The sequence below is a fragment of the Diabrotica virgifera genome, chromosome 5 (assembly GCF_917563875.1).
Source record: "Diabrotica virgifera virgifera chromosome 5, PGI_DIABVI_V3a".
NCBI lineage: Eukaryota > Metazoa > Arthropoda > Insecta > Coleoptera > Chrysomelidae > Diabrotica > Diabrotica virgifera.
In genome coordinates, this window is record NC_065447.1 from 176,424,898 (window position 1) to 176,450,397 (window position 25,500).

Genomic DNA, 25,500 nt, shown 5'->3' on the forward strand with positions numbered 1-25,500 from the left:
ATAAGAGAAAATTATTGAAAAAATTAGCTAATTATGTATAAACCAGTAAGCAATACGACTAATAAGTTTCACAAGTAAATTGGTACAAAAAGTTCCCTCAGACATCAACTTGTAATTATCATGTGTCATTTAATAAGGTAAGTAGTTAAAACTAACCTTGGAACTCATCTTCAATATAGAACACACATTGTAAAAGTTTGAAATTGATTAATTGAAATGCATAATTAGACAACAGATGGTCGTCCGTAAATTCAAACTTTTAATAACGAAGTAATTTTATACTGAATTAATTAGAAATTATTAAAGCTTTTAGGAACATTGTAAAAATTTCAGAACATTTATAGCGATGTCTAAGAATTTTTCAGCAACAGTATATTGTTCGGTTTGTACTCGAAGTCATACAACATGTATGACTTTGCAAGGAATCCTATAGACTGAAATGTAAAATACATAGGCTAAACTGAAAGATACCTAAAGGGTCGCATAACTTCTTACAAGAAAGACTGCAGACTACATCCTGACCGTTGCTCGTTAGTACTTTATGTATACTATGGGCCAGCGATACTCAACCTTTTTCTTTTCTGGGCCACATAGTAGCCATTGCAAAAGCTTGCGGGCCGCAATCAAGGTGAAGTAGTATACAGTGTGTTTCATTGGGAAACGGAAATACTTAAATGGTTAATAGAGGTAAATGAGGCGGTTCTAGACATACTGAATTTAATGCCCCACCGATTTTTATAACCGAGTTAAAGGGTGTTTATTTTGCCCATTTTTTCTGGACCCATAACTTTAGAACACCCTTGTATATTTTTTGAGGTTTGATACACATATGTCACATTTAGAACACAAACTACCCAACTACTAATCACAAGAAAAATCCAGGCCCGGATTAAACACAAGTATAAATTCATTGTGACCTTGAAACAACATCCTGTGTATTGAAATATTCAAAACCCGTTTGCACATTTGAGAAGAGCACAAAAAACTAATTTGAATGGTTCGCTTCTATTTTTTGTGCAGAAAATTTAATTACTTTATTTTGAAATTATGTCAGAATTTTTAAGAACTCGAACTCCATACTCGAACTTTCAAAACAAAAATTTCAAAATTAATGTCATTAAATTGTCTGCGCAAAAAATTTAAGCGAGCAATTAAACTTAGTTTTTATGCTGTTTTCAAATGTGCTAACGAATTTTGAAAATTTCAAAATACAGCAGGTTGAGTATCACTGCTATGGGCTAATAAGCAAAATACAAGGAAAAGTTATTTACCAGCAATTTTATTGCTGAAATCGAATCTTATGAGTGTATATATTAATAACATAGGTATGCAAAATCCGCAGATAGTGTGCTACCTTTTTTTATAAACAAAATAGCGCCCAAAAATCGTGTTTTAACTTTACATCAAAAACACCCAAATAAAAATTCACCGAAATTAAATTCTACATAGAGACGTGTTTTTCCCGATTTACTTCGACGAAAATTTTCCTCGGAAAATGCGGGCTTTTAAAATAAAATCTTTAATTTTCAACTAAAATTTTAGCTAAGTAATTGTTTATCAATAATTAAATAACTTGGTTATAAAAAAGCCCTTTTTATATAGATTATAATTCCAGAAGTCGATGGAAATTGAATGAACAGTTTAGCAACAATTGAATTGTTAATTAAAATTTTACGGTCGCTATAATGACCACAATAATTATGATACGTAAGAATAACTATGATTTTTGTATAAAAAGACACTGTACCTATCTAATGTACTTTACAGAATTGAAATTGGACTATTTAAGTGGCCTCAGGAATATTTTAAAATTATAAACAATTTTTTGGCTTATAAACAAAGAGAATATCTCGGGAAATATTAAATGAAATTAAATCATGAAAACGGTGTTGAAGAAAAATTGGCAGAACGCTTCTTTTAAAAGAAAAAACGTTTAATTGTGATGAGTGGTTCCTGAGACACAACCGGTCAAAATTGACCGGCATTTGCGGCAAAGATGTAAAAAATAGGATCATAATTTTCGAACCATCACCTTTTTATTTTTGTCCTCTCTCTCCACACCACTTTTCATATCTTTAAAATACTCATAACATATATTATTATAATAAAATCCACATTACGAGTGAAAATTGACAAAAATAGCATAATTCCAATCAAAAATTAGGTTGGAGAAAATGTAATCTCAAAGTTCACAATCGGTATACGTTAAAACAATGCATTTTCTCGGCTTCTCATGGAGCAATTTTCTTCATTATTTTTTTGTTCCCAAGTAACTCGAATAGAGCCATCTAACTAACGCATTATTAAATCTCAAACTTGCTTTTGTTTTGTTATAATAAATTAAGAAAAGAAAACTACATATTTTTTCCAGTTGTAGACTTTTTAGATAAACTTACTACAAGTGTACCTTTTCACGTTAAAAACACAAATATTCTCATTTGAAAGCTGTATAATTATTTAAAAAGAGAATTTATTTAGAAAATGCATTTTCCGCCTACAACAATCCAAATTTTTATTTGTCCCTCATGACAATAGGTCAACTTTTTTCCTGAAGCTCTCTCGAATCGAATGCCAAAGGTTTCATAACGAACCGTCTTACTTTAAAAAAGATGTAATGCTTTATTTCCTCGCCTACTATGGCAATGTAAATGTCGAATTTTCGACTTGTATTTTTCTTATTCTCACTGATTCTATTAAACAGTACCTACTATTATAGTACATATTTAAATAAAAAAAAATTATCTTAAAACTTGTGTAATTCTACAAAAATACATAAATATTTTTATATTTTTTGTGATTTCATTATTTAAGTAGATAAATTAAAAATACTGTCAAAAATAAGTGGGCTATTTAAATAATCTGTTTTTTATTTGTAACTGTTTCGTGATTCTGTGATATAAATTATGATATTCAATAGTTTACAGTGCCAAACTAGTCAAACAAAATTTACATATTCGAAAAATATATATGTAATAAAAGGAATTATTTAAATTAACGGTTCACAAACAAGTGGTACGCACAGTTATCACACCCGCGACACGTATGATTCCAAAGATGATGATTGTTGTTCAACGGTATATATACTTCGTCCAATTTACTTACCGTTGCACGTCATCCGCGTCATAGCTTGTAACATGATACCAACACGAAATATTTAGGCGGTAGGTGTGTTCTTCTTTAGAATCATAAACGGTAAGTAAATTGGACGAAGCATAGGCAGGAATATTTTTAAATAAAAAATTAATCTTGGCTAAATTTTATAAACTTTTTCTTCTTTTAGATTTGATACATTTTCTGAATATTATTCTAATTCAGATTGAGTATCAATGGTACACAAGAAATGTTCTAATTACAAATTAAGTGTCACTATATAAATATAGTCCAGGGTAATAAGGTTTTTTCCATGACACTTGAACAGCCAGGGTACTGAAGCGTTTTTTCGGCAGGTAATACCTATAAGAGCAAATTGTAACTATTTCCTGCGTACGATCTGGCGGCCATTTTTCACTTTTTTTTTCAAATCAATGGAAAACAGGGAAACTTATGGTTTTTTTAGTACAAATATCTTCGAGATTATGGAAAAATCTTTAAAATCACGTATTACAAAGTTTGATATTACTCATTTATTGTTAATATAATTGCGAAAAAAGGTCAGAATTGCAAAAAAAAATATTTTCGCAAAAACTGTTGCAAAAATTAGTGTACAGCTTTGAAATTTTTGTCAAATAAGGTTTCTTTGGTGCTTAATATGTGATAAAAATTTCAAAGCGATTCATTCAATTCAGAGAACAGTTTTTTTTGCAATAACATAAGTCACAAAATAAATCAGAAAAAAATGACGTTAGAACCATTCCACAGGTGTCAAATGAATAAGCATGAGATATGTTTTTAACTTGGTTTAAAAAAGTGAATAAAAAATGCATTTATTAGTAATAAATAATTATGCAAAAGTATGGTAAATCTTTCCATATAAACTTTTTATTTTGTTATACAAGAAATTATATATATTTATTACATTTTTTATCAATTTTGATAAAAATAAAATTACTTGGTAGTTGTACACTTAAAACAGGGTAAAAAAGTTATTTAAAAAGTTTATAAAGAAAAATTGACGATACTTTTGCATAATTATATATTACTAATAAATGCATTTTTTATTCACTTTTTTAAACCATGTTGAAAATGTAGCTCATGCTCTTTCATTTTACACCTGTGAAATGGTTCTAACGTCATTTTTTTCTGACTTATGTTATTGCAAAAAAAATGCTCTCTGGGATAAAAAATTTGAATAAAATTTAAACAATTGAATGAATCGCTTTGAAATTTTTATCACATATTAAACACCAAAGAACCCTCATTTGACAAAAATTTCAAAGCTGTACATTAATTTTTACAACAGTTAATGCGAAAATAGTTTTTTTTTGCAATTCCGACCTTTTTTCACAATTATATTAACAATAAATGAGTATATCAAACTTTGTAATACGTAATTTTAAAGCTTTTCCCATAATCTCAAAGATATTTTTGTACTAAAAAAATCATAAGTTTCACTGTTTTCGTTGATTTGAAAAAAAAGGGAAAATGCCATTTTTTGACAGTTAATTGTTGATAAATAAAAATGGCCGCCAGATCCTAGGCAGGAAATAGTTACAATTTGTTCCTATATGTATTACCTGTCGAAAAAACGATTCAGTACCCTGGCTGCTGAAGTGTCACAAACAGGGTATATTTTTGTCTTATTGGCCTAATAACCATCATTACAGACGGACCGTTAAGTGTCCGTCAAGGACAAAGACAAATCAAGAAGTGTGCTATAGTGACTTCTAGAAGTATCAGGAGTATTACTGTTAATACTTCGATTTTGTTTCTGTTTGATGGGTTTGATAGACTTTGATCTTTTTTTTAAATTAAAAAGATGCAATACTTTAATAATATTATTTTGTATTTTCTGTAATTTTTTTTAACAGTTAAAGAACCTATTTTTCCTAAAATTTGATAGACAGACCTATCGAATGGCAAAACAAAGCTAAATATCTAAGACTCACAATGGACCAAGGTCTGATATTCACACCACATCGCAACAGTCCAGAAAGCAGCAACGGCCAGAACCGCAATAAGAGAACTCACAGGAAGAAGTAAATTAGCCATGAAAACAAAATTAAGACTGATAAACAGCATCATTGCATCATACTACCAATATTTAAATATGCATCTCTTGCATGGGGTCAAACAAGTTAAAACAACAAAAAGAAGATCCAAGTAGCACACAACAACTGCTTCAGAGAATCTGTTAACGTGCCCAGATACGTAATCGAACAGTAGGAAAAAGCCACAACAAAATTTGGTAAGCTGGAAGACCGCCCAAATTGGATCCAGTAAGAGACATTAAGGTATGACGTTTAGGTACCATAGATGGAACCACAGAAGACCCAAACAGCAAATATTAGTATTTACTAATATTCATTTTATACGGAATGGGACGTTTCATCGCCACCGGTTCATCGCTGCCTTTTCGATGCCGCCGATTCATCGCCAGTCCATTTCATCGCCGTCCGTTTAATCGCCAGTTATTCAGTTGATTTGGTATTATGGGAGATGACACGATACGACGTTAAATTCAGATCAAAACTTATAGTTCAGAGAAATAAGGAAAAAAATATCCTCTTGGTGACACAACCCCCTCCAGGCTGGAACCAAATTTTTTGAGTAATATGGACATCTATAATAATAGTAACCTATATTATGTTTCCTGCAGCCGATTTTGATAATATGCATAGTTATCAACAAATAAAGATCAAAAAACGGTAAATTTTCGCTTTTTTCGTCTATTACCAAAAAGTTAAGCATTTTAAACAAATTTGAGAGTAAGAAACTCATAAATCGTATAAAAAATTTCAATATGGCGTTCTCTGAATATGTCTATTCTTATTGGTTGCTTAGAAAATTGTAAAATAAATTATAAATTTTGAGTTTTTATAAATATTCATAACTTATAACTTATGTAAAATTAACTTAGAACCTTCTTATTAAACGGAATGCTGAAATAGGTCTGGATCCCGTGTATGAAAAAAAGTTGATTAATAGCAAGCTGAAAATTTGTTAATAGCTTAATGGTGTCTAGTCGGACAAACTTTGGTGTATGGGAACACTGGAACAGAAGAAGTTTTAATTGTGGAACAGGTTAAAAATTTGGAACGTCAGACTACGAAAACGTCCAATGTATTTTGTCGGACAGAACTTCCAATTAATTTGTTAACCTTTCTTTAGACTGTCATGCAAAAATCGGACTACTATTTATCACCAACTAGGCATTTTAATGAGTGGAACACGTAGAACATGTCAAATGACAGGAATTATGACAGGTGACAAATAGCAGTCTGATTTTTGCATGAGAGTTTAATGAAAGGGTAACAATCAATTGGAAGTTCTGTCCGACAAAATTCATAAGACGTTTTCGTGGTCTGACGTTCCAAATTTTTAACCTGTTCCACAATTAAAACTTCCCCTGTTCCAGTGTTACCATACATCAAAGTTTGTCCGACTAGACACCCTTAAGCTATTAACAAATTTTCAGCTTGCTATTAATCAACTTTTTTTTCATACGCGGGATCCAGACCTAAGACTTTTGGTGCTTAAATCATAAAATAAATTTCAAAGCAATTGCTCAAATAGTTTAAAAGTTATTGAATTTGTTTATCCCAAATTAACTTTTTTGCAACACTATAAGTCAGAAAATGATGAAGTTACAGTAATACTTTGGATAGTTTATGAAAGAAGAAGATTTACACTATTAATTTAATTACAAAAAAATGACAAAAAATAATTCTAAATATTGCAAAATTATTTTGCAAGAACATGTGAATTAAAAAAGGGGGAGGGGGCTAACTTCGTCCCTAACAATTGTTTTTCTTTCTAAATGTATTTAAAAATTCAGTCTTTGTAAATATGGAAAATAATTTTTCTATGGGTAACGGTTAAACAGTTATTCAAATTGTTTTTATAAATAATTTTACACTGACATAATTACTTTTTGTCATTTTTTTTAATTAAGTTACTAGTATAAATGTTCTTCTTTCATAAAATGTCAAGTATTACTGTAACCTCATAATTTTTTGACTTTAGTGTTGCAAAAAAAATGAATTTGAGATAAACAAATTAAATAACTTTTAAACTATTTGACCAATTGCTTTAAAATTTAAAATATAATTTAAGCACAAGAAGTCTCAGCATTCCGGGTAATAAGAAAGTTCTAATTTAATTTTTACATAAGTTATGAAAATTTAAAAAATCTCAAAATTTATGATTAATTTTGCAATTTTCTAAGCAACACATAAGGATAGACATATTCAGCGAACGTCATATTGAAGTTTTTTATATTATGATTTATGAGTTTCTTATTCTCAAATATGTTTAGAATGCTTCAATTTTTAGTAATAGACGAAAAAAGCAAAAATTTACCGTTTTTTATCTTTATTTGTTTATAACTATGTATATCATCAAAGTCGGCTGCAGGAAACACATAGGTTATTAATATAGATGTCCATACTACTCAAAAAAATCGTTTCGGCCTGGAGGGGGATGTGTCACGAGAAAAATCTTATTTCTCTGGAATATTATGACAATTAAAAAGATAAAAAATATTATATTTATTGTTCTATTTATTTCTACTTCCCCTAAATTTTACACTAAATAGTACTAAATTTGTAGTGGTAAATGGCCTTTGTAGAAATATATTGGTATGTTCAAATTTATGTAGTGTTAGGTTAGGTTAGGTCATTTCCTAGAATTCCTAATTACCTAATATTAAACATAAATATTAATAGGTCTGGATCCCGCGTATGAAAAAAAGTTGATTAATAGCAAGCTGAAAATTTGTTAATAGCTTAAGGGTGTCTAGTCGAATAAACTTTGATGTGTGTGAACACTGGAACAGGGCAGTTTTAATTGTGGAACAGGTTAAAAATTTGGAACGGTCACAGCACGAAAACGGCACATTTATTTTGTCCGACAGAACAGCAAAAAATCAGACTGCTATTTATCACCAAATGGGCGTTTTAATGAGTGGAACATGTAGAATATGTCAAATGACAGGAATTATGACAGGTAATAAATAGCAGTCTGATTTTTTCATGAGAGTTTAATCTCTGTTCGGAGAGTTTAAGTCTGTTCTGTCGGACAAAATAAATGTGCCGTTTTCGTGCTGTGACCGTTCCAAATTGTTAACCTGTTCCACAATTAAAACTGCCCCTGTTTCAGTGTTCCCATATATCAAAGTTTATTCGACTAGACACCATTAAGCTATTAACAAATTTTCAGCTTGCTATTAATCAACTTTTTTTTCATACGCGGGATCCAGACCTATAAATGTAACTGTCGAAAATTGGTCAGAAATTCGGAAATAAATCAGTTAGCGATTAACTGACTGGCGATGAATCGACCGGCGATGAATAATTGGCGGCATCGAAAGGGCGGCGATGAAGCGTCTAGACCTGATTTTATATGTTTCAGATACCCGCCACCAAAAAAAGTCAACAAAACACTAACAGTAGGCGCAAGTCACAAAAAAATACCAACAAAACACAAAAAATGGGCAAAAGCGTCCGAGTCACCTAACTTGACACTGGTCGTAGCCCCGAGTGGGGACTCGGGGCCCAAGTAAGCAATACAGATCGAATATAAGTCACTAGGGGTAACGGGGATAGGGCGCCTCACGCTGGCCTGCATTGATCTGGGTAGGATTTCGTGTGGGAGTCCATGTACTCAGGACTCCCACGTCATAAGCACTTTGCGTTTAGAGAGCCCCTATACAGCGCAACAGAGTGATATCGAGGGAAAGTTGATAGTCTGGAGAATTTCTGCTTCCATGGTGATTCCTGCTTACATGCGTTAATCCTCTTAGCTCCAATGTATTGTATCACCCGAATGTCATTCTCAAGGGATAAGCAAGTCTCTCAGGCTGGGTTAATCACTATTTCTTGCTTGCTTATCTCGTTTATATCCTTATATTTTCTTTGGATTTTGTTCACATTTTAAATTAATAAATTTGAAAAAGTTGTAGTTCAACAACATATATTTGTTTTTCGCGCCACGTAATATTCACATCAGATCTTTTGTAGCTGAAATATTGTATGCGCCACTCATTTTTACGGCGTTTAGCGGTTTTTTTATTCTTGTATCAGGAGTTTTTCAAAGTTATTTATAAATTAAAGGTATGAAGTTGAATGCAATGTTTCTCCATTACACGTTGAGCTTTAAAAATGGTCGCCTTTGTCGCATTATCTCCCAAATGATCTAGAGTCCATCGAATGTACACTAGATTTTTTTCTATTCGAAATAGATTAAAACAAAATATTGTTATGGCCGGTAAATGAACTCGGATTACCGGTTGCCAGATCAAATTTAGCGTCATAACCACTACAACTACATAAACCATTTAGGGACTAATCGTTAATTTAATTATACTTTTGTGTCTTAATAACTTCTAAACAGCTTAACCGATTTTAATCACTAAACATAAGTTTGAAACGCATTGACAAGTAGTATCTGATACATCTAAGGTCAAGTATGATAACTGAAGCTATTACAGGAATTATTGAGCTTGAAAACCGGTTTTTCCATAAGAAATAGATTTGATCATACTTATGAAGCCTATAACTTAAAAATTCGAATTTTCCCGGATATGAGGTATACACCGTTAGATTCGTGTAGAGTCCTTCTACAAACACTTAGTTATTGGCGCAATTCGTAGTTTAAAATTTTGAGTAATTGTCGAAAAAACAAAATTTTCGAAGTTTAGTTTTTCAGTTTTTTGGCTATACTGAGCCATGTGTACGTCTGATCCTGACGACTTAGACACCATTTAAAAGCTTAACTCAACACTATTGATTTGGAGTATTTGCGGTTCTCCTGTCTCTTCTTGAACCGAAGATATATACCCCCAAAAAATATGCCGTTTTGTACCTACCAACTCCTATAGCTGGCTTATGGGTGGTCAAAAGTGACAAACTACACCGGTTGTGAATCGGCCCTGACCCCCTCTTCAAACACAGAAAAAAAAATGTATATCGGTTTAATTTTCCACACACATACATAATACATACATATCCACAAACATTTTTTCTTTTTTCATAGAAATTGAGTCATATTTGTCAGCTCGGTAACTTTTGAATGGTATAACCGATTTTCAAAATTGGACATGAATTGGAAAGGTAATGATCAGTACTATTAAAAGCCGCAAAGGTCGAAGTTAAATTTTCGAAGTTTTGGGAGTTTTGGGGACGAGAACGAAAAACAGACCCTAAATAAGGAAGGCCGTAAAATCCACACCTTTGGACCAAAATGGATGGTTGACATAATGAATGGGTGAGTCTTTTCCTGAACTTTAAGATATGAGTTGGCAATTTTAAATTCAGTCAGATTTAGAAAATCGAAAATTTCGTGTATATATAGTGTCTGCCGTTCTCTGGTAAATGGTATTTTTTAGCTGGAATTGTTTCGTTAGATTTCAGTTTTTAGGATCTTTCTATGCAAAGTCTGGTATAGATGTTGGGTTTTAAAACCAAAAGTGTTTTTTTTTCATATTTTACTAGTTTTTGTACAACTCTTTTACAAACGTATATTACTTATCAAAAATAGAACTAAAATCCCAATGCGCTCTCAGTTGAATAAATTTAATTATCCATTATTTATCAATTTTTATTGTTATTACAAGAGATCTATAACATATTTCAGTTAAATATTGTTGTATTAAAATCAAAAAATAAAATAGTAATGTAAGCATAAATAAATAATTGCTTATTTTTCAAAAATTCTTAAAGTTCGCTCGTAAAACAAAGAGAAAATATTCGTAAAATATAAAAGAAAAATTTTCATCTGCAAACATAAAATTAGTTTAGATTCCTTAAGCCGAAAACTAAATTGTTTATGTGAATTTGTCTAATCAAAGAAGTACTTATATAAAAACAAAAATATTAAATTTAACGCACTAGATAACCTCCTGACTTCTAAAACCCATTTAAGTTTGATTTTAATATTATTTTATGTTAGGAAATAAATCGTCCATCAAAGACTGAAAGTTTGTAATATACTTTTAACAAAAATTTTTTGATGTTGTGTTTATTTTTTTTATTCTTAGGTCAAGTTGACGTGTCTTATAAGAACACCTATATGTGTTATATACAGTGTGTGAAGAAAGTCCATATGACGCACTTACTATTAAAAGCTTTGGAAATTCTTAGAATCACCCAATATATTTTTTGAATTTAAGTTTTTTTCTTATTGGTTCGTACGTATTTTTGACATTTTATAGTCGTTACTGACTACCGGTAATTATCTTGTTTGTTTAATTAGTACCCTTATATAAGTTTCATTTTTAAAATTCGTTGCATGAATAAGATTACTACCCCTTGTTGCAGTTTGAAGCGAAGCTTCTATCCTAGCGCTGTATGAATTTTTCTCTATATTAAATTGCTGATACGATCGTCACTAAATAGTTGGAACAGTCAATTTACGCGACAAAGGGAGACCGTTATGCAATATGTAAACTTTTTTAATTTTATTGAAATCTATAACAAGAATAATTACCCCAGTCAATGGGAGCAAGAATAAGATATTACCCCCGAATTCTATCCTACTGCATGGATTTTCCCTTCTCAGGGGTGGAAAAATTTTTGGTTAAAATTACCACGAAATTCGCTAGAGAACCTAATTCTAAGCAAAAACTATTCTATAATTTTTTTTTGAAAACTCAATACTTTTTGAGATATTCATGGCATGGTTGAAAATTGGCCATTTTCATTGAAACACAATACCTTTTCGAAATGTTTTTTGCGAATACCTTAAAAACTATGCATCTAGCAAAAAAACTATATTAAACATTTTTATAGGTTATAAAAAAGCAAAGACATATTTGCCTTCATAAATCTTCTAGTTATAATACAAAAAGAGATATGGTAGGTGAAAATAGTTTGTTTTTTGGTACATTCTCAAATTGGTGTATTCAACTTGAAATAACGGAGAAACTGTGAACGTTAGGTGTATAATGCCACAAATACCTTTTATAGTGCTTGAAAAGACCTTTACAATGAGCTATATTATAGATCCATTACATTAAAATCAAGCGAGATATGCTGCAAACAAAATTGATAACTAATGTATTTTAAGAAAAAATGAGAAATAATTTTAACCCCCATCCACCAAAATGTAAATGCATTATTTTTCTTCTACAATACCTTTTATTATAGTGTTATTTCTATGTTCAAAAAGTTGGACGGGTTTAAAATGAATGGTTTTTGAAAAAAAAGATCTAATTATAGAGCGCATTTTTAAATTTTCTTTAAAATTTTCCTTTTTCTCCATGTAACTTGAAAATGATAAGAGATACAGTAATGAAAAATAAAATGAAAATTTATATCTGAAAAAGCCCTACTTTTTTGTGTGGTATCTTTTTTTCGTACCTCTTATCTTTTTCGAGTTACAGGAGGAAAAGGAAGATTTTTAAGAAAATTTAAAAATGCGCTCTATAATTTAATCTTATTTTTTTTTCAAAAACCGTTCATTTAATCCTGTCAAACTTTTTGAACATAGAAATAACACTATAATAAAAACTATTGCAGAAGGAAAACGATGTACTTAAGTTCTGATGGATGAGTGGTTAAATATACTTCTCATTTCTTCTTAAAATACATTATTAGCGAACGGCTCCACGGGCGAGAAATTAACGCTAGCAGTAGCCTTAAAACTAACTTAAGGTTCTGCGGAACGGAATGGGAATAGCCGAACTGTACCGACTACAGGACTTGTGCGTAGTCGGTTCAGTTCGGCTATTTCTATTCCGTTCCGTGGAACCTTAAGTTCGTTTTACTGCTACTGCTAGCGTCAATTTCTCGCCCGTGGAGCCATCAACTTTTTTGCAGAATATCTCGCCTAGTTTGAATGTGATCGACATTTAGTATTGCTCATTTTAAAGGTCTTTTCAAGCCCTACAAAAGTTATTAGTGTCATTATACACCTAAAATCGACTCTCTGTTAATTCAAGTTGAATAAACTGATTTGAGCATGCAGCAAAAAAAAACAAACTCTTCTTACCTACCATACCCCTCTTTCTATTTTAACTAGAAGATTTATGAAGGAACAAATCTCTTTGTTTTTTTATAACCTACAGAAATATTTTATATAGATTTTTTGTTAGATGCTAGAAAAGCTGTAATTTTTCAATGCAAATGGCCAATTTTCAACCACGAATAACTCAAAAAGTATCGAGTTTTCAAAAAATAATTATAGAACAGTTTTTGCTTAAAACTAGGTTCTCTAGCCTCTTCCGTGGCTATTTTAACCAAAACATTTTTCACCCCCGAGAAGGGGTGGGAACCACCCCCAAGATAAAAGCGCACATCGGCATAGGGTATACTTTATTTCTTGAGCTATTTCCTTCTTACTGTGAAAATATCAAGTAAATCGATGTAGTAGGATTGAATTCGGAGCCAAATACCTCCATTGACTGCCCTAAATAACAAACATCGGTTTTATATACTTTCGAACGTACAAAAATTGTTGAAATAAATAAATAACTTCCGTAAATCAATAATTGTCAAGAAAATCATACAATAAAAAGAATAATAAGTACATATAATTACTGTATTAAATTTTTAAAATATTATTTAAAATTTAAAAACTCAGAAAACAGTATCAAGCTTTGCGCTACGAGTAGTCTACAGTTTTTTTTTAATTTCGCAGGTTCGTTTATCTCAACCCCATTTCTAGTTCGTGACCGAAATATTTATAAGATATTACATAAACCCTTCATTTCTACGTCTTTTATGGATATACTATGTATCTACCTGCTTCGAAATTGGATAAAAAAGTGTTTGGTTTGTTTGGCTGAGTCTGTGAAACTACAATTTTAAAGGGAATTTTATAATCTATGTACATGTTCACGAAAGTTGAGAATATCTAACCCCTTTAAATTTAAAAGGGCAACATATAAATGTTTGTATGGGTAACATGTAAATGGCTCCAAAACGGTACCAGTCACACTCTAATGGAAACTTTAAAATACCATTTGTTGGTCAGCTATAAAAATAAAACAAAATAATTTTTTTTTGTAAAAAATCCTAATTTTATACTTTGTACAACATTTTACTCATCTTCGATAGTTTTATAATATTTAAAAATAAAAGGATGATGTTTTCAAAAATGTCAACATAGTTATTTATGAAACAGTTCGTGAAGTATGCTTTTTGCGAACGCACGCGATGTTTAGAGCACGAGCGACAGCGGAGCGAGTGCTATACATCGCGTAAGTTCGCAAAAAGTACTTTTCACAAACTGTTTCATAAACAACTGTTTTTCATATTAACCTCATTATTTGTTTTAAAGTGTTTAAACTTTTAAATATCATTACTAATACTTAAGTAAAGTGAATTTTAAATGGATAACGTTTAATTGCAACTATTGTAGAAATAGCAAGAGTAGGATTGTTGGTAGACCGGAAAACACTTTACGAGAGGCGTAAGTAGTGCTAAAAAACGACTAGAAAAATGGCTTTAATAAAATAAAATATTATTTTTGAAATAATTACGAAGTACCTATATTCAAGTTCAAACTATGTTCTATCAATTATTCATAAGTATTTTGAACTTATTTTATTTTGAGACATTGTTCTTTAGTTGTTAATGCCAGTTTTCACAAAATGCCCGTTCATCATTAATAATTAAAAAATATATTTTAGATAAAACATGGCAATAATTCTTATCGGGAACTGATAGAAGAAAGTTTGAACTTGAATTTAGGTACTTAATGATTACAAAAATATTTTTTACTTGTTTTTTTGAGCCTTGAAATCGTCATCTTTCGTTCTTTTTCAGTTTTAAATTGTTTACAACTCGAAAACGATTAACTTAAAGAAAAATTACAAAAGATCTTTCTTGTTTAGAATGACTAAAAAAAAAATGAAATAATATCTGCCCGGGTTGAATTTTTTTTAAATCTATAAGAAAAGTCATTTTTTAATTACTTAATACTTAATAATTATAGTCAGAACAAAAGTAGATCGGGGACCCCTTGTTTTTTTTAATTGTAAACATACTAAATTACATATCCAATAATTTTTATCTATTAAACAGCTCGGTACCGATCGACCTTATATCGGATCCTCTACTACAATTATTGTCATGAAGATAACACATTTTTAAGGGGCTATCCTAGTGTAAAAGTGCGATATTCATATACCTTTTTGGAAAAATCTAAAATAAAAAGTACTGTAGCAATCGTTATGAAAATATGCAAGAGCATTTATCACAAAAAGAAGTATATGTAAAACAATTCTCATAAAACAATATGGAAAACTAAACGAGTTATGCTCGATCTACTGGCACTTTGAAAATAAAAACATAGCTCCACTGATGCAGTGATTGGGACTAATAAAGATCCTGAAACATAAAATTTCAAAGTAATTATTGAAATATAAGATATTTTTTTTTATTTTTTTTTATAAGATATTTCCTATACCATTAACTAGGATTTTTGAAAAATATTAAAATTTTGAAATATTACGAAGTGTTGAAAAAACTTTTTAAAATTAGCTAAAAACATTTCAGTTTCAAAAACCGCCAAATTGACATTTTTTATTCGATCAAAAAAACCCTAGTTGATGGTATAGAAAATAACTTATATTTCTATAATAACTTTGAAATTTTATGTTTTAGGATCTCTATTAGTCCCAATCACTGCAGCAGTGGAGCTATGTTTTTATTTTCACGGTGCCAGTAGATGGCGCATAAATCGTTTAATTTTCAATATTTTTTTATGAAAATTGGTTTAAGTGTACTACTTTTTATAATAAATGCTCATGAAAATTTTCAAAACAATTGGTACAGTACTTTTTATTTTAGAAATTTCCAAAAAAGTATATAAATTTCGTACTTTTACACTAGGATAGCCCCTTAATAAAACGATTAGAGAACAATACAGCACCGAGGCCAGATAGCCAGAAATAATAGAAATATCTCCAACCTCAACTTAATAAGATTTATAAAACTAGTGAATTGACTAGAGAATTGTTACTTTCCACTTACATTCCTCCTAAGAAAAAAATGTCATAAGTTGATACAATTACAGGAATATAAGCTTACTGAGCAAAGCACTTAAAATTCTTCTATGTGTTATGCATTCTTACATATACACAAAACTTAGTGAAAAATTAGTAATATTATTCACTCTGGCTTTAGAAAAGGAGTTAAAATGAGAGAAGCATTATTTTCTATAAAAGTTTGGACACAATGAGCTCAAGATGTAAATTGCGATGTCTACGCGTGCTTTATTGATTTCAAAAATAATAAGAACTCCATGGTTTTGTACAGAAGTGAAGGAAAAATGTAAAGAGAAGAAAAAAGCTTACCTAAAAGACATGTCAACTGAGACACAAGAGGCATACGATAATTAAAAGACAATAAGAAACGAAACACATTCAGTCGTAAGAAGTCTAAAAAATGATCACTGGGAACGTTTTTCGAAAGAAATAGAACATGGTTTTTATGGTCATCAAAAGGAAATACGACGCTTTATAAGAGATCAAAGAACGGAGGTAAAGGAACTAATCGAACCATAACACAGAGAAAAGGATACATGGATTGTCTATCTAAAAAAGCTTTATGCAGAAGAAGAACAAATGATGCTACAACCGGAAACACCAGAAATTACCACAAATGAAGATGTTAATATAAGTACATAGGAAGTTCGAAAAACACTTGAAAAGCTGAAGAACACAAAAACTGCAGGTTCTTCTTCTTGTAGCGCCTATCCGTTTCAGATGTTGGCGACCATCATGGTAATCTGTACTTTGCACACTGCTGCTCTGAAAAGATTTGTAGTGGTTGTGTTAAACTACGTACGTAGATTTTTCAGCCACGAAATCCTTCGCCTTCCTGGTCCTCACTTTCCCTCTACCTTTCCCTGTAAGACCAGTTACAGCAGTCCATATCCTTCACTGTTCCTCATGATGTGACCGAGGTATTCGACTTTGGCTGTTTTTATTTTGATTAACAGCTCTTTTTCTTTTTGCATTCTCAGCAAAACACCCTCATTAGTAATGTGGTCGGTATAAGATATCTTCAGGATTCGACGATAAAGCCACATCTCAAAAGCCTCAATTTTCTTGCAGGTGGCGTCTGTGAGAGTCCACGACTCAACTTCGTACAACAGTATAGGTATAACATCGTAGTAATCTGACTTTTATGGGTATAGACAAATCATGACATTTGAACAGCTTTGCCATTTTTTGAAATGCAGATCTTGCTTTCTCTATCCTACATATTTCTATAGCGTGGTCCCAATTTTCATTGACGTTCGTACCAAGGTAGGTATATGCTTTTACTCTTTCTATTTGTTGACCATTCACACTGATTCGTCCAAATTGCTGTTTGTTCTTAGAGATAATCAGACATTTTGTTTTCTTGGTGTTTAGTGAAAGTCCGTATCTCTGACTGACTTCTGCGATTCTGTTCATTAACTCCTGTAGGGCTTCAGAACTGCCAGCGAATACCACAGTGTCGTCTGCGTATCTTATGTTATTGATACATTCTCCGTTAATTCGAATTCCGGCTTCAACATCATCCACTGCTTCTTGAAAGATTTCCTCAGAGTAGATGTTAAACAGCAGTGGGGATAGTATACATCCCTGACGGACCCCACGTTTGATCTTGATATCGTCGGATTCTCCTGCCTCTGTCCGGATAAAGGATGTTTGATTCCAGTACAGATTGCTGATAATACTTAAATCACAGATGTTAATTCCAATATTGGTTAATATCTCCATCAGCTTGTCGTGCTTTACTGTATCGAATGCCTTATGGTAATCAATGAAACATGCATAAATATCGCAATTTACGTCTCTACATCGTTGAAATAGCACTTGTATACTAAATAGAGCCTCTCTTGTAACCACTGCATTTCGAAAACCAAACTGTGTTCGGCTGATTTTTTCTTCGCACAGTCTATACTATATCCTTTGATGTATAATTTTTAGAAATAGTTTTAAAATATGGCTCATTAAGCTGATGGTTCGGAAATCACTGCAGGATACGGACTTTGTTTTTTTTTGGTAAAGCAACAAACGTCGACTTCAACCATGTTTCTGGTATTACTCCACTTAAATATATGTCGTTAAATATTTTGGTTAGGCGTTGGGTACTGTCGGTGTTAAATAGTTTTATGAGTTCAGCATATGCATTGTCAGGTCCAGGAGCTTTGCCATCTTTTAGTTGTGATATTGCTCTTTCCACTTCATCTGAGGTGATTGGTAAGTGGTCATCACATATGTAGGATGGAGGTTCGAAAATCACTTGAAAAGCTGAAGAACAGAAAAGCTGCAGGTAAGGAAGGAATACCAAACGAAATATTGAAATATTGTGGAGCAGCAATGACAGAACAATTAACAACATTAATTAATAAAATCATAAAACATAATAAAATACTGGAAGAATGGAGAAAGAGTAAACTAATTCTACTATTCAAGAAAGGAGATAAAAACAGCAATAAAACTACAGAGGTATCAACTTGTTAAATGCTACCCTAAAACTTAAAACTAAAATTTTACAAGGCCTAATGAATCAGAAGGTAACAGATGAACAACAGAGTTTTCGTATTGGAAGGTCATGTACAGATGCAATATTCGTCATAAAGCAAATTAGTGACAAATCACTAGAGCAGAGGTTCCCAACCGGTGGTACGCGTACCACTGGTGGTACGCGGGAAGATTTAAAGTGGTACGCGTCACGTGGGTGAAACAAGCGAATACGCTGGGCCTCTGTCTGTGAAAGTGCCAGTGCAGTTGTTGTGCTTTCATATTAAGCTATGAATCAATTTTTGGTGAACCCTGGGACTTCAAAGGATAGAGTTAAAAAACCTAAACAGCAGGCCAATCGGAAATATAACGAAAGCTACCTACAGTACGGTTTTATAGTGAGGTGTGGTTCAGAAAATAGTGACAATCCTATTCCTCAATGGGTTGCTTGTTTCGAAACGCTTTCGAACCAAAACATAAAGCCTTCTATGCTGATACGTCTCCAACACATAAAGTACTTCGATGTGGTTGGTAAGCTGATCAAATTTTTTTTAAAGGAGAATCTATTTTTTTTAAGAAAGAAAATAAATGCATGACTAGCTATCTAAATATTTATGATAGTAACTTAATAAAGGAATCCTATCTTGCTAGATGTAGAATTGCAAAGGATGGAAATCGTCACAAAACAGGTGAAACCCTTTAACTACCGGCCGTTGTGGAAATTGCCCAAACCGTGTTAGGAGAAAAGGCAGCCAAAGAAATTTAAAAAATACCATTGTCAAACAACTCAGTGAAAAGATGAATTACTGATATGTCTTCCAATATTGAAAAACAACTTTGATTTAAACTGCAAGAATTCATATATTTTGCACTTCAAGTAGACGATAACACCGATATAACAAACGTAGCACAGCTACTCGTATTTGTACGATTTGATTTTTATGAAGAAGTTATAGAAGAGTTTTTGTTCTGCAAACCACTTCAGAGCACTACAGAGGAACTCGTATGTCAGGTGAATTGACAGGGCTAGCAGCAAAAATAAAGAAAATTGCTCCTGAATTCTGAAGTACACATTGTGTCATACACTGAGAAGAATTAGAATAACAAATAATTAGTAGATATTTCTAAAAAAATAGGATCGGGGGCTTCCTCACATTTCATGTCACCCCGTTACCCCACCCGGTGTTTGCTGGTACGCCAAAATCTTCAAAATTTTTCAGGTGGTACGCAGTTGCTAGATGGTTGTGAACCCCTGCACTAGAGTATAATAGACCAGCATTTCTATGTTTGATTGATTTGCAGAAAGTATTTGACGGAGTAAGATCCAAAGATGTAATCCATCGTCTGTATAGTAGAGAAGTCTCCCTAGATATCATAAAAACTATAGGAAACATCTACCAAAACAACAAAATGGATCAGAATAGATAGACAACTTACAGAACCTATAGATATAGGCAGCGGAATAAGACAGGGAGACTCATTGAGTCCTACGCTCTTCAATTTAATCATGGATAAAATAATCAAAAACGTCAACAAAGCAAGAGGATATAGAATGGGAAACAAAGAAGTAAAAATACTCTGCTACGCAGACGACGCAATATGGATAGCCCAAAGATGAAGAAAGTCTGCAACGATTAGTGCAGAGATTTAACATCAGTGCAAAAGAATTCAATATGACAATTTCATATCAGAAAACTAAAACAATAGTAATCAGTAAAGAATTAAAAGGTAAGACATTAAAATAACTTTTGAACTGTTACTAGTAGACGATATATTTTTTTGATATTGGAAAAGCTAACAATTTCTACATGAATTTAAACAAAAAAAAAGATATTTTGAGACGATTGGACAAATACAGGGATTGTTTTAACTTCGCAGCTAATGTATAATAATAAATATACTTAACTGCTTTCATTTTAAAAATAAAGACTTAAAGTTTCATTATATAAATCTTACAACAGATTAAACTTAAATATCATTCTTTATCTTGGAATGTTATAAAATAAGAAAAATGAAGATGCCGAACCGTGTGGAACGAAAAATTCTAGCATTCAAAAAATGAAAAAAACTTCGAAATTTTGCACTTATATATTCGGTTCTAGTATGTTGATGTATTTTAATATTTTTTTAATTCATATATACTTTTTAAGTAAATTATAAATATGTTTAAAATTATAAATAAACAACAAAAAGTTTACAAATTTTATTTTCTATTTTCTCAAATTTTTTATTGTATTCTAGTTGATTTTTATTGCATAATATACGTTTTTATCTTTAGAATGAGACTAATAATTACGTATTTAATTTTATTTTAATTAATTATTATAAGCAAATTAGCGCCGAATTAAAAAATACTACTTTTTACCTAATTTTCCCATAGTTACCTTTTTTGTTTAAATTCGTGTAAAATTTTTATACTTCTCAAATATGAAAAAATATTTTGTCTACGAGCAATAATTTAACAGGTATTCTAATTGTTCATAAGTTAATAATAACAGAAACTGTGCAAAAGGATTTCTGATTATAAACATTATCTATTTTTGGTACATGTTAAAAATAAAAGTTTTCACCTTTAATGTGGTATCCGTAGAATTGCTTACCGTATCTTCATTTTTTATGCCTTATGTTATTAGTAAAAAGTACCTTTGCGCTAAATTTGAATAACCTTTAAACTCATTGATCGAGCTGAAATTTCAAGGGTTTGACTATATGCCCCCCCCCCCCATGGGAGCAATCACAAACGTTCAAGTTAATAAATATATACAAAAAGTTTTGGCATTTACAAGGTATTTTACATTTACAACTTTTTGTTCTTGGTCAAGTCATAAATCTCATTTACGCTCAAAAAAGTTATTTTGTAATTCGTGATTTTTTTTAAAATAAATTTTAAACAATTATAGGACATATAGAACACTGTATGCATCATAGTGTTTTGGATTTTTTTTAGTATTCTGGTAATTTTTATAATACCTACAATAATTATGTACTATTCTACTATTTATTTCTTAAATATTTATTACTATCGTATGGACACTTTTTAAATCTATATACAATTATCTATGAGGCAATTAATTAGTAATATTAAAAATAGGACCGAATAAGTTAATAACTATTATTCAGAATAATAAATCATTTACTAAATCTTAATTGTTTTAAAACTATTTTTATCCTACCTGAATCAAAAGTGTCAAAACTCCAAAATTTTTAAAAATGATTTTAATCCGATCTTAAAATTAAAACCATAAATATTTTTCATTCTTCTGTGTATTATTTACATAAAATATTTAATTGTAGGAATCATGTCATAAACAAGAAAATGTGTCTATTTCAGATTAAAAATAATTACAATTAAAATTATTTTGCACAATTGTAAATAAATTTTCTCGACAATAGCAAAATAACTTCCTCAGATTTAATATTCTTTATCGTTTAAGCGGTATATTAGATCAGAGGTTCTCAATCTGTGGTACATGTACCACTGGTGGTACATATCATTATTGGCGGTGGTACACAAAACACAGAAAAAATTAAAATAGTAGTACTTAGTGAGTATTGATAATACAATTTAAAAATATAGGTGGTACCAAAAATAATAAAAATAACTGTAGGTGGTACATCACTCAAAAAGATTGAGAACCGCTGTATTAGATTATTATGTATTCTACTTTAAATATCTGACAAAAACTACAAATTTTTATTATAAGCCTACACAATTTCGTAAAGAATTTAAGAAACTAAGTATTTTTTTAGTTATAATTTAAACGTATTAAATGGGAACAAATGAAATAAAAAAGATATAATTTATAAGTACTCACCAAAAAAAAACAAACTAAAATTTTCGAAAATACGTTCGCGGCAAAAACACTCACACTACGTGCGCTGTGCGTCAGAAAACAGTCCCTCACCTCGACACTGATGCAAGTTCAAGATTCAAAATACAACTGATTGGCTCTCGCCATTCATTCATAACTTGGAAACTGTCGTGGTTGGGAGGTTGTTCTCTTCCGAGAGGGAAAATTGGGAATGGGGTTGTGGTGCGAGGTTCTCGAAGAAGTAGTGTCCTTTTGGTGAGGAAAGGATTAAAGGAATAATACTAATATTTGCGCATGGGATCTAGAAAATATTGGAAACAAAAAGAAATAGATATATATTCGTATAATTAGTTAACAAATTAATGTTATTTCAATTAACGGACGAGCTTTCCCCTGAAATTTCCGTACAAATTTTGGTGTTTTCTTAGTATGAACAATGTAATGCGAAAAATTTGATTTTCGAGTTTTCGAACATATGTTTTCCTTTTAGGGAGAGAAAAACCTTAAAAAAAGTTGTTAAAACATTTATTTTAGGGACAAACTAGGGACATTTATAAAAGGGGCAAAAATAGGAGCTTTTAGCGCGATTCATGAAAGTTACCATGAAAGTAATCATGAGAACGCTAAAGTCTGTATTTTGCCCAGTGTTTAATAGAATATTTTTTTTAAACTCGCCAGAAACACCAGAAAAAAAGAAAACACGTTTTCAGGCGGTTTTTCGCAAATGACCCAAAACGTAAGTGTTTTATAAAAAAAAAATCTTATCAAAATGTAGCCTATATAAAAAAAACGAAAACAAATGGTGTACAGTTGAGTCCGCGAGTTTTTACCCGTGCGTCATTAATAGGGCTTAAATACCGAGCCAAAATCACAATACCGGTATTTGGTATTTAAAATTTTAAATACCGGGATCCCAGTATTAAAACCGGTATTATGGATAAAAAATATACACGTTATGTTTATACTATCCTCAGTTTGTTATATCGACTTGTCATTAAATAATATATGAAACCTATTAAATTTTGTTTTCGAATGAGTAGATGTTGTTTATAATAAGTATTAGATAGAGAGTAGGAATACATAGACGAAAAATGTGGAAATAGAAAAACTATATATTTGATTCTAGGATAAATTTTGCATATAATAGGATAGCACTTTTACTTATGAAATTTGCTATTTGTAAATTAATGTAACTTTAAAACAAAGGAGGGACGGAGGAGGACGTAAAACGGAGAATAGGAATATGTAGCTCAAAACACATTCAATATGCTAAGGAAAATGTGGTCTTCAGGTCAGATGACAATTAAAACCGAGATAAGGCTATTCAACAGCAACGTGAAGACTGTGTTACTATATGGAGCAGAAACTTGGAAAGTGTCAAGAAAATGTATCGGACAGATGCAGGTATTCATAAATAAATGTCTAAGGAAGATTCTTAATATTTACTGGCCAAACCGTATATCAAACCAAGAGCTATGGACAAGAACTAACCAGGAACCTATTTAAAAGAACTAACCGTAGAAACGTGGAAAAGAAGGGTCTAAAAAGAAATTAATGCTATTGGGAAAACTTGGGTAGAAATAAAGATCAGTGCAAAGGATAGGACAGAATGGAGGCAGACAGTTGACGTCCCCTATGCTCCGCATGGAGTGAAGAGGAATAAGTAAGTAAGTAATATTTTCAGTTAAATAAATAATTCAGAAAATAAGTAACCTAATTCATACACCACAATACACAAAAAAATGAAAAATAGATCTAAAACTGTAAAAACAATTCTGATTGATAAATCTTACGGCTTTTTAAAAATTTAAGAATTTTTATATAACTCATTTCATGTACATATTTGTATAGACGAGATTTAATAATTTGCTTGTAGAAACTGATATAACCCTTCGCCTTAAGAGGAAACAGTAGCGATCAACAGGTAGCGAAAACGCGTTCCAAGATTGCGGCTGTAATTTTGAATATTTTTTCGAGATATTTGGCACACGTATTCGTAATATAATAAAGAATAGCGGTACAGAGCCCAATTTGAAAAATATATTAATATGTGGAAATTACTCTGTAATTAAATACAATATTAAAAAAACGAGCCTGTACCGCCATTAAGAAGAACAAAAAAATACACTTTCTTCAAATAAACTTTTTTATCCGATGCCTAGATTTTGTGTCATTTTGGAACTACTAATGAAATAAAATATTTTAGTAGTTCCAAAATTACACAAAATCTAGGCATCGGATAAAAAAGTTTATTTGAACAAAGTGTATTTTTTTGTTCTTCTTAATGGCGGTACAGGCTCGTTTTTTTAATATTGTATTTAATTACAAATTAATTTCTACATATTAATATATTTTTCAAACTGGGCTCTGTACCGCCATTCTTTATTATATTACGAATACGTGTGCCAAATATCTCGAAAAAATATTCAAAATTACAGCCGCAATCTTGGAACGCGTTTTTGCTACCTGTTGATCGCTACTGTATCACCTTAAATTAACGACTTGTATGTGTAATAAACGTGTATAATAAATATTTTTTACAATGATATTGGTTGTTTATCTTCAAAAATAATTTCTTGTAATAGCAAAAAATATTTTAGAAGAAAGTTTATTGTGCATCAATTCACTTTTTATAAATTAAGCTAATACCGAAATACCGGTATTTTTATTATAAATACCGGTATTGAATACCGCACAAAAACCGTCTGGGATTCCGGTATTCGGGATCCCGGAATCCCGGTATTGTAAGCCCTAGTCATTAATACCTGGCGAGATAAAACACATACTTTTTATCTAGCATCATTCTCTTCCACGCATGAAACTCATAACAAACCAGCTGCCGTTTGTTATTAAGTAAAAACACATGTTATTTTTATAAAGCATCTAGACTCAGCGCATTGAAAATAGATACCTTGTTTACTTTTGTGGCTGTCAGTCAGTTGAATTTTTTGCGGTTTTTGTCAAATTTTTGCGTTTTGAAGTTTCTTTAATTACACAAACAGTTGTTTTCACAACTAATTTTATATTGGGCTTTGAACTTTTAAGGTAAATAATTATAGGTCTGGATCCCTCGTATGAAAAAAAAGTTGATTAATAGCAAGCTGAAAATTTGTTAATAGTTAAGGGTAT

The 25,500-nt window shown here is 31.1% G+C and overlaps 1 protein-coding gene across 1 annotated transcript in view; it reads right to left on the bottom strand.

Annotated features, from left to right (window-relative positions):
- Window positions 1-22,557, bottom strand: part of LOC114328558 (uncharacterized) — a 387,042-nt gene extending 364,485 nt beyond the window's left edge. Inside the window, exon 1 of the mRNA XM_028277429.2 lies at window positions 22,375-22,557. The gene's annotated coding sequence lies outside the window, so the exon portion shown is untranslated. The remainder of the gene's footprint in view (window positions 1-22,374) is intronic.
- Window positions 22,558-25,500: the final 2,943 nt, after the last annotated feature.